The sequence below is a fragment of the Lampris incognitus genome, chromosome 5, assembly GCF_029633865.1.
Source record: "Lampris incognitus isolate fLamInc1 chromosome 5, fLamInc1.hap2, whole genome shotgun sequence".
Classification (NCBI taxonomy): Eukaryota; Metazoa; Chordata; class Actinopteri; order Lampriformes; family Lampridae; genus Lampris; species Lampris incognitus.
Window position 1 is genome coordinate 67,274,794 of NC_079215.1, and position 11,370 is coordinate 67,286,163.

Consider the following 11,370-nt stretch of genomic DNA (forward strand, 5'->3'; position numbering starts at 1 on the left):
AAAGTAAAGCACCAACCTGGCAGGACTCGTAGAGGAGAGCCGGCCGGGCCTTGACAGAAGGGGGAGGCGCTTCAGGCGGAACTTGAGAATAGCTTCTTAAAAATGGGAAAACGTAAACTGCCCCCTTAATCCGAAAAGGAAAAAAAGTAAACTGCTCCTTTAAAGTCCGAAAGGGAAAAAACGTAAACTGCTCCTTTAAAGTCCGAAAGGGAAAAAACACAAACTGCTCCTTTAAAGTCCGAAAGGGGAAAAAACACAAACTGCTCCTTTAAGGTAGAAGTCCAACCGAGTAATAAGATCCACAGTGAGAGAGGAGAAATTAGAATATCAAAAACTTGATCTCAACTAGAAAATCACGATGGGAAAATCCAATGGGGAAAACACAAAGAGAGTTCTTCTCCGAACAAGCTCTCAAGGAGAACTGACACAAGGGAATAATCAAACAAGCAAAAACACGGAGAATACTACAATCTGTACTCCACCGGGAGACACAGAAATGTCACAAAACTCGAGACGAAGAATTTACTCACGGGACTGTTCAGGACGAACTCGCGACGAGTTCTGGAAAGCAAACAAACTTATACTAGAGTGGTTAACGAGTAGGTAGGCTGCAGGTGTTTCAGACGCGCCCTTCCCCCGCTCTCATTGCTGGTTGCCAGGTTGGTCAACAGACCGAGCCCTAACAGTACCCCCCCCCCCTCTACGGGAGCCACCAGGCGACCTGCCAGGCTTGTCAGGGTGACGGCGATAGAACTCAGCGAGCAGACCAGGGTCCATGATGAGCTGGCGGGATACCCAGCTTCGTTCCTCCACCCCATAGCCCTCCCAGTCAACCAAATACTGGAACCCCCGTCCCCTGCGTCGGACGTCCATCAGCCGACGGACCTTCCACTGTGGATGCCCATCCACAATCTCAGGGGGAGGCGGAGCTGGGGCCGGAGGCATAAGGGGGCTCTCGGAGACAGGCTTTACTCGGGACACATGAAAAACCGCATGGATCTTCATGGAGGCCGGGAGCTTAAGACGCACAACTGCAGGACTGGGTACTTCCTGGATCTCGAAGGGTCCAACGAACCGGGGATTCAGCTTCTTGGCAGAGGACTGAAGGGGGAGATCCTTGGTGGACAGCCAGACTCTCTGTCCGGGTTGGTAAGCTGGTGCTGTGGATCGGCGACGGTTAGCTCCTCGTCTGGCACGTTCCGTAGCACGGAGCAGCGCAGCCCTGGTGATCTCCCAGACACGACGACAGCGGTCCAGATGAGTCTGCACGGAGGGAACCTCCACTTCGGACTCCTGTGCAGAGAAGACGGGCGGCTGGTAACCCAGGGATGCCTCAAAGGGCGAGAGGCCGGTGGCGGAGCTGACCAGGGAGTTGACCGCATACTCGACCCAGGGGAGAAACTGACTCCAGGAGGTTGGCTTCTTGGCAGCGACGCAACGGAGAGCAGATTCCACACTCTGGTTCATCCTCTCAGTCTGTCCGTTAGTCTGCGGATGATATCCCGACGAAAGGCTGACCGAGGCGCCCAACCCCTTGCAGAAAGCACGCCACACACGGGAAACAAACTGGGGCCCTCTGTCTGACACAATGTCCTTGGGAAGTCCATGCAAACGGAAGACGTGGCTCATCAGGAGGTCAGCGGTTTCTGAAGCAGAAGGAAGCTTAGGCAAAGCCACCAGGTGAACACCCTTGCTGAAGCGATCCACCACCGTCAGGATCACTGTGTTGCCCTGAGACGGAGGAAGTCCAGAGACAAAATCCAACGCCACATGGGACCAGGGCCGACTGGGAATAGGAAGGGGCTGCAGCAGACCAGCCGGTGCCTGGTGAGAGGCCTTGCTGCGGGCACAGATGGTGCAGGCCATGACGAACTCCTTGACGTCCCTCCTCATAGTGGGCCACCAGAACCGTCGAGCTATGAAAGTGAAAGTGCGGTGGACTCCAGGGTGGCAAGCGAGCTGACTGGTGTGGCCCCATTTGAGGACCCGAGACCTCACTGAGTCCGGAACAAACAGTCGGCGAGGCGGCACGTTGCTCGGGGCTGGACTGGAGCGCAAGGCGCGCTTGACCACCGTTTCAAGGCCCCAGGTCACCACGCCAACGACCTTGGTCTCAGGGAGGACGGGACTTGGTTCCACCGTTACAGGTTCCTTAAGGTGTTGACGAGACAGAGCATCTGCCTTGGTGTTGCGGGAGCCAGGACGATAAGTCAGTGTGAAGTCGAACCGACTGAGGAAGCTGGCCCACCGTGCCTGCCGACCATTGAGACGTTTGGTTGCCCGGATGAACGTCAGGTTCTTATGATCAGTCCAGATGGTAAATGGATGCTCTGCCCCCTCCAGCCAATGGCGCCATTCCTCAAGTGCAGCCACTACAGCGAGAAGCTCCCGATTACCAACATCGTAGTTCTCCTCGGCGGGAAGGAACCGGCGGGAGAAGAACGCGCAAGGATGAACCTTCTGGTCGGCCTCTGATCGTTGGGAGAGCACAGCCCCCAATCCGGTGTCCGAAGCGTCCACCTCAACTATGAACTGCCTCTTGGGATCGGGATGGAGTAGGACGGGGGCACTGGTGAACCTCTCCTTGAGCGACAGAAATGCAGAGCGAGCAGCTGGGGACCAGACGAACGGCTGAGAGGGGGAGGTTAGACGGGTGAGGGTTCTGCTACAGAGCTGTAGTTTCGGACGAACCTCCTGTAAAAGTTCGCGAACCCGAGGAAGCCCTGCAGTTCCTTACGTGACTTAGGATCCGGCCATTCCACCACCGCTTTGATCTTGCGAGGATCAGCTCGAGTCTTGCCTCCCTCCACGATAAAACCTAAGTAGTCCACTGACTCAGAATGGAACAGGCATTTCTCAGCCTTGACGAACAGCCGGTTACGAAGGAGGCGTTCAGGAACCTGCCGCAGGTGCTGGACATGCTCCTCGAGGGACCTGGAGAAGATGAGGATGTCATCAAGGTAGACGACAACGAATTGGTCGAGCATGTCGCGAAGGATGTCATTCATGAGTGCCTGGAACACCGCCGGGGCGTTGGTGAGGCCGAACGGCATTACCAGGTACTCATAATGACCACGGGGAGTCTTAAAGGCTGTCTTCCACTCGTCCCCTTTCCGGATCCGAACGAGATGGTAGGCGTTCCGGAGATCCAGCTTAGTGAAGACAGTCGCCTGGGTCAGGGGTTCGAGGGTGGAGCTCATCAGAGGCAGGGGGTATTTATTCTTGATGGTGATGTCGTTGAGTTGGCGATAATCAATGCAGGGTCGGAGACCACCATCCTTCTTCTTAACGAAAAAGAAACCAGCTGCCACCTGGGAGGATGAGGGTCGGATGAGCCCTGCCGCCAACGATTCTGAAATGTAATCGTCCATAGCAGCCTTCTCGGGGATGGAAAGGCTGTAAAGACGACTGCTAGGGAGAGAGGCCCCAGGACGGAGGTTGATAGCACAATCATATGGCCGATGCGGAGGGAGAGACTGAGCCCGCGTCTTGCTGAAGACCTCCCCGAGATCATGATACTCGGGAGGAACAGAGGAAAGATCGGGAGGAGGGGCAATCGGAACAGTCTGGACTGCTGGACCAGGTGCGGCCTGAAGACACCGGGCGTGACAGGAGGAGCTCCACTCCAAAATGTTACCAGACGACCAAGCAATGTGTGGCTCATGCTGAGCCAACCAGGGACGCCCCAAGATCACAGGAACTAAGGGAGACTGGATGACGAAGAACTGAAGGCTCTCCACATGGTTTCCAGCAATAGTGAGAGACACGGGACAGGACTGTCGGGTAACACTGGCCAGGCGGCGCTCATCCAGAGCAAAGGCCTCTATTGGCCTCTCCAATTCCTCACATGGAATGTTAGCTTGAGCAGCAAACGTAGAGTCCAAGAAACACCCATCTGCTCCCGAATCGATGAGTGCGCCTACAGTGAGCCGCTGGTCTGCCCAAGCCAGGGTAACGCTCACAAGATGGTTAGCCGGAGCAGGATGGCGGGAACAGGAAAGACGGCTCACTAGGATCTCCCGGGGTCCCAGTGAGCCTAATCTTTTGGCCGCGTAGGACACTCGCTGATCCGGTGTCCCTTAAGACCGCAGTAAAGACAGAGACCTGCCTTGAACCGGGCCTCACGTTCAGCGGGAGTCAGTCGTGTACGCCCAAGCTGCATAGGTTCCTCCTCTGTCACTGTCTGGGAGGAGGAGAGGCTTGCCACAGGGGAAGTGGAGTGCGACGAAGAAGAGCCCCCTTCGGAAGCTCTGGATGGCTGAGAGGTAGAAACGGTTCCCCGTAGACCTCGCTCGCGCCTTCTCTCGCGGAGACGTCCATCGATGCGGATGGCAAGGCTGATAAGGTCGTCGAGAGAGGTAGGGTCCTCCCGGGTGGCTAGCTGATCCTTGACGGCATCGCTGAGGCCCCTACGGAAGGTTACCCGAAGTGACTGGTCGTTCCAGCCACTCTCAGCCGCAGCCAGCCTGAACTCGACTGAGTAGTCAGTGACACTGCCACTGCCCTGCTGGATCCTGCTCAATCGGACACCCGGATCCTGACCGTACACTGGATGATGGAATACCTTCCGAAGCTCAGCCACAAAGTCATCGTAGGAAGAGCAGAAACTGGCCCCCATGGACCAGGAAGCAGTGGCCCACTGAGCAGCGTGGCCAGTCAGCAGGTTAGTCACGTAAGCAACTTTTGCAGCATCTGTGGTGAACCCCCTGGAATGGTGGGCGAAGACAAGCTCACACTGCATGATGAACGTGGCACAGGTCTCAAAGTTGCCATCAAAAGGCCTGGGATTGGAGATACTGGGCTCCCGGAAATCCGAAACATAAACGGTAGGATTGTCTAAGGCAACGGCTGCGGGCACTGCTGGAGGAGGGGCGGCCGGAACTGGTGGGACAGCTGGCTGGATGGTGATAGCCGCTGTGAGAGTTCGCAACTGCTTAAGAACCTCCTCTTGTTGGCTCGCGAGCGCCGCTTGCTGGGCCGAAAGAGAATCCACCGAAGCCTGGAGGGGTTGCACCTGAGCCCGGAGGCCCTGCATGGCAACAGCGGCCTCTTGTAGTTGCTGGCCGTGGGAGGCTGTAAGCTGAATCTGCTTATAGAGAGCAGCCTGGACAGGATTGGCGTCTGGGGTGTCTGGGTTCATAGTGAAGGCGAGTTCGTACTGTTAAGGTTTGTAGAACGAACCCAATAGCGACAACACAAGACAAAGTAAAGCACCAACCTGGCAGGACTCGTAGAGGAGAGCCGGCCGGGCCTGGACAGAAGGGGGAGGCGCTTCAGGCGGAACTTGAGAATAGCTTCTTAAAAATGGGAAAAAGTAAACTGCTCCTTTAAAGTCCGAAAGGGAAAAAACGTAAACTGCTCCTTTAAAGTCCGAAAGGGAAAAAACACAAACTGCTCCTTTAAAGTCCGAAAGGGGAAAAAACACAAACTGCTCCTTTAAGGTAGAAGTCCAACCGAGTAATAAGATCCACAGTGAGAGAGGAGAAATTAGAATATCAAAAACTTGATCTCAACTAGAAAATCACGATGGGAAAATCCAATGGGGAAAACACAAAGAGAGTTCTTCTCCGAACAAGCTCTCAAGGAGAACTGACACAAGGGAATAATCAAACAAGCAAAAACACGGAGAATACTACAATCTGTACTCCACCGGGAGACACAGAAATGTCACAAAACTCGAGACGAAGAATTTACTCACGGGACTGTTCAGGACGAACTCGCGACGAGTTCTGGAAAGCAAACAAACTTATACTAGAGTGGTTAACGAGTAGGTAGGCTGCAGGTGTTTCAGACGCGCCCTTCCCCCGCTCTCATTGCTGGTTGCCAGGTTGGTCAACAGACCGAGCCCTAACAGTTACAACAGACCTCACTGCATTGTTACAACAGACCCCATTGCATTGTTACAACAGACCCCACTGCATTGTTACAACGGACCTCACTGCATTGTTACAACAGACCTCGCTGCATTGTTACAACAGACTCCACTGCATTGTTACAACAGACCCCACTGCATTGTTACAACGGACCTCACTGCATTGTTACAACAGACCTCACTGCATTGTTACAACAGACCTCACTGCATTGTTACAACGGACCTCACTGCATTGTTACAACAGACCTCACTGCATTGTAACAACAGACCTCACTGCATTGTTACAACGGACCTCACTGCATTGTTACAACAGACCTCACTGCATTGTTACAACAGACCCCACTGCATTGTTACAATAGACCTCACTGCATTGTTACAACAGACCTCACTGCATTGTTACAACAGACCTCACTGCATTGTTACAACAGACCTCACTGCATTGTAACAACAGACCTCACTGCATTTTTACAACAGACCTCACTGCATTGTTACAACAGACCTCACTGCATTGTTACAACAGACCTCACTGCATTGTTACAACAGACCTCACTGCATTGTTACAACAGACCTCACTGCATTGTAACAACAGACCTCACTGCATTGTTACAACGGACCTCACTGCATTGTTACAACAGACCTCACTGCATTGTTACAACAGACCCCACTGCATTGTTACAACGGACCTCACTGCATTGTAACAACAGACCTCACTGCATTGTTACAACGGACCTCACTGCATTGTTACAACAGACCCCACTGCATTATAACAGCAGACCTCACTATCCAAAGAAATTGAATCAAGTGCAACTGGACTTGGTATATAACCATGACTTGGATGAATGAGAACATTCACAGACAAGCAGACCTCACTGCATTGTTACAACAGACCTCACTGCATTGTTACAACAGACCCCACTGCATTGTTACAACGGACCTCACAGCATTTTTATAACAGACCTCACTGCATTGTTACAACGGACCTCACTGCATTATAACAACGGACCTCGCTGCATTGTAACAACAGACCCCACTGCATTGTAACAACAGACCTCACTGAATTGTTACAACAGACCTCACTGCATTGTAACAACAGACCTCACTGCATTGTAACAACAGACCTCACTGTATTGTTACAACAGACCTCACTGCATTGTAACAACAGATCTCATGGCATTGTAACAACAGAGCTCACTGTATTGTAACAACCGACCCCACTGCATTGTAACAACAGACTTCACTGCATTGTTACAATAGACCTCACTGTATTGTAACAACTGACCCCACTGCATTGTAACAACGGACCTCACTGCATTGTTACAACAGACCTCACTGCATTGTAACAACAGACCCCACTGCATTGTAACAACAGACCTCACTGCATTGTTACAACAGTCCTCACTGTATTGTTACAACAGACCTCACTGCATTGTTACAATAGACCTCAGTGCATTGTAACAACAGATCTCATGGCATTGTAACAACAGACCTCACTGTATTGTTACAATAGACCTCACTGTATTGTAACAACCGACCCCACTGCATTGTAACAACAGAATTCACTGCATTGTTACAATAGACCTCACTGTATTGTAACAACCGACCCCACTGCATTGTAACAACGGACCTCACTGCATTGTTACAACAGACCTCACTGCATTGTAACAACAGACCCCACTGCATTGTAACAACAGACCTCACTGCATTGTTACAATAGACCTCACTGCATTGTAACAACAGACCTCACTGCATTGTTACAATAGACCTCACTGCATTGTTACAATAGACCTCACTGCATTGTCACAATAGACCTCACTGCATTGTTACAATAGACCTCACTGCATTGTAACAACAGACCTCACTGTATTGTTACAACAGACCTCACTGCATTGTTACAACAGACCTCACTGTATTGTTACAACGGACCTCACTGCACGGTTTGGTTTCTTTGTTAGTATTTTCAGTAGAAATTTAGTTTTTTAGGAACAAGCTGGAGTAACCAGATCAGTGTGAACGTATGGGAAGACTTCTGAGATGAGCTGAGGAGCGACTGAAATGCTCACACCACCGAGTTGTGTGAATAAACCACTTTGGTGGGTCGACAGGAAAGTCACAAACACAACACAGTAATTACAAATCCAAACATAATGCCAGAAAATGTGTTTAATCAGTTTCATGTGGCAACCAGCGCCCCCAAAATGACAGAAGCTGCCCGAACCAGACCTGGGTCGTACGTCTTGCTGACTAGCGTGTGGTCTGGAATAGGGACATACATATACCTGCCATCAAAATGCAGCCAGCACGTCACCTCACATGCCAGAGCACTAACTCCGCAGCCATCATGTGCTGTGTAATGAGAATTTATCCCAAAAAAAGAAGAAGAGGAGGTGAAACGTTTTGTTCTAGGGACTAACACCACCACGTCTGTCCTCGTATCTGTGTGCCGCTTTAACCTCTGAGAACATCGAGGCTGACAGCCTGGGAGAACACGGCGTTCTCGGTGTTTTTTCATCTGCCAGTTATGAGCTGGGCAAACCGGAACCTTCACCTTTGTTCTCCGCAGACACGCTGGCTGCCAGGAAAAAATGAAATTCTGACCTCATAAAATTCTCTCTGTTTCACTGTAAAAGATAGTGTTGTTTTTACGGCAAAAAAAAAGAAAAAAGAAAAAAAAACTGGCAGCAGGGGGCTGGCCAGAACTGGACTGTAGTAAATACGACAGACCGTTTTCTGCTGTCTTTCTGGACTTCCCGTGTCGTGTCTTTCCAGTGGTTCAGATGTTGTTGGCAGAGAATAAAAAGTCTCAGGAGTCACAGAGAGAGTAAAGCAGGCTTTATCACAGCAAGCAAGCAGGCCGAGCTGGTCTGCAGACCAGCTGAAGGACCAGTCCCGGATCACTGGTTTTTATACAATATTAAGTTGCAGCGATTCACCTGACCTACACGTCTTTGGACTGTGGGAGGAACCCGGAGCACCCGGAGGGAACCCAAGTCCAAAGGCGTGTAGGTCAGGTGAATCGGCCGTACTAAATTGTCCCTCGGAGTGAGTGTGTGGGCCCTGTGATGGTCTGGCGGTCTGTCCAGGGTGTCTCCCCGCCTGCCCTGTGATGGTCTGGCGGCCTGTCCAGGGTGTCTCCCCGCCTGCCCTGTGATGGTCTGGCGGTCTGTCCAGGGTGTCTCCCCCGCCTGACCTGTGATGGTCTGGCGGTCTGTCCAGGGTGTCTCCCCGCCTGCCCTGTGATGGTCTGGCGACCTGTCCAGGGTGTCCCCCGCCTGCCCTGTGATGGTCTGGCGGTCTGTCCAGGGTGTCTCCCCGCCTGCCCTGTGATGGTCTGGCGGCCTGTCCAGGGTGTCTCCCCGCCTGCCCTGTGATGGTCTGGCGGCCTGTCCAGGGTGTCTCCCCGCCTGCCCTGTGATGGTCTGGCGACCTGTCCAGGGTGTCTCCCCGCCTGCCCTGTGATGGTCTGGCGACCTGTCCAGGGTGTCTCCCCGCCTGCCCTGTGATGGTCTGGCGACCTGTCCAGGGTGTCTCCCCGCCTGCCCTGTGATGGTCTGGCGACCTGTCCAGGGTGTCTCCCCGCCTGCCCTGTGATGGTCTGGCGGCCTGTCCAGGGTGTCTCCCCGCCTGCCCTGTGATGGTCTGGCGACCTGTCTAGGGTGTCTCCCCGCCTGCCCTGTGATGGTCTGGCGACCTGTCCAGGGTGTCTCCCCGCCTGCCCTGTGATGGTCTGGCGACCTGTCCAGGGTGTCTCCCCGCCTGCCCTGTGATGGTCTGGCGACCTGTCCAGGGTGTCCCCCGCCTGCCCTGTGATGGTCTGGCGGTCTGTCCAGGGTGTCTCCCCGCCTGCCCTGTGATGGTCTGGCGGCCTGTCCAGGGTGTCTCCCCGCCTGCCCTGTGATGGTCTGGCGGCCTGTCCAGGGTGTCTGCCCGCCTGCCCTGTGATGGTCTGGCGGCCTGTCCAGGGTGTCTCCCCGCCTGCCCTGTGATGGTCTGGCGACCTGTCCAGGGTGTCTCCCCGCCTGCCCTGTGATGGTCTGGCGACCTGTCCAGGGTGTCCCCCGCCTGCAACCCAATGACTGCTGGGATAGGCTCCAGCATCCCCGCGACCCTGAGCAGGATAAGCGGCTTGGATAATGGATGGATGGACGGATGATGGATGGATGGATGGACGGATGATGGATGGATGGATGGATGGATGGATTAAGTTGGAGGTACACCCACAATGCTAATAGCTAGCACCTTTTGGATCTTGTGCCGCCATTGTTTCATCTCTGTCAGTGCTTTTCCACCTGTATCTTTTCAGTGGTCTTTTCCTTATTTGCGCCTGCCTTCCCTCAGTGGCGCCCCCTTTTAGTGACCTTTTCCCTGTCCGTGTATGTTCTTCTCTGTGTCCTGCCAGGGCGCCTGTAGAGATGATGGTGACCCCCTCCACCTGTCTACGATCCGCTTTTTGCCCATGTTAGAGACCCACTGTACTCCACCATGTTTTGACGTTACACCTACTATGTTGAGTGAATTATGGTAATCGTGGATTATGTGGCTCGTGCAGAGTGAGTCACATCATGCTGTTAGTTTGATCAAGGTATTTCCAGCTGATTCCCCCCCTCCCCCCCCCCCCCGTTGAGACTTGTTAGTCTCACACGTCACATACTGAGGGTCCCGTTTTGGTCAAGCAGTCGCTCATGTCCAGTGATGCCCCTTGGGTCTACAACAGGGGTGTAGTTTTTTATGTTTTAGACACCACTTATAACAGGGACAGGTGACCTTCAGTCCGGTCAATAGTACACACGTGTCCTACATGCAGAGCACAACAAACACTATTTCCATGTTCAGGCACCTCCACCTTAAACATATCTCCCGGTGCAAAACAAGCCTACACATTTCATAGATACAGTGATCATTGATTATGGGGTGATTATTGATTATATATATATATATACACACACACATACACACATACACACATACATACATATAGCCCCCACATTCCATTAATCCTGTCAGTTCATAAATGTTGAATACAGGTGGTGTTTTGGCTGCTTTTCTACAAGTCATCCTGTCTTTGGCCACCATATGCAGGCTCAACTAGTCTATGATCCCATTCATTTAAATCCACATGGGCCCAGTCAACATTTTCAACATTTACCTCACCGCCTGAATCCCTGTTCCCCAGTAATGCCATGCAGTCAAGTTTCTCACCTAACTCGCTCGACTGGAGGTCATCCATATATTCTGAAGAGTGGGGGAACCAGCTGGCGAGGTCCCCCTTGGACTCTGTTGTTGAAATTTGTGACATGTGAGTTACCACAGCCTTAGGAAAGAGTTGGCTTAAGACTGGCAGGATATGGCAGAATAAGAAAGACATGACCAGGAGAACCGCCAGCATGGTTATAACTACTTTGGCCAGTGCAAGGCCCCATTTTCCTAAATGTAGGTCTAGCCAATCCCATGCTCCCAGATTCGAACCGGCATTATAGTCATTACCCCTGCCCTAGTAATCT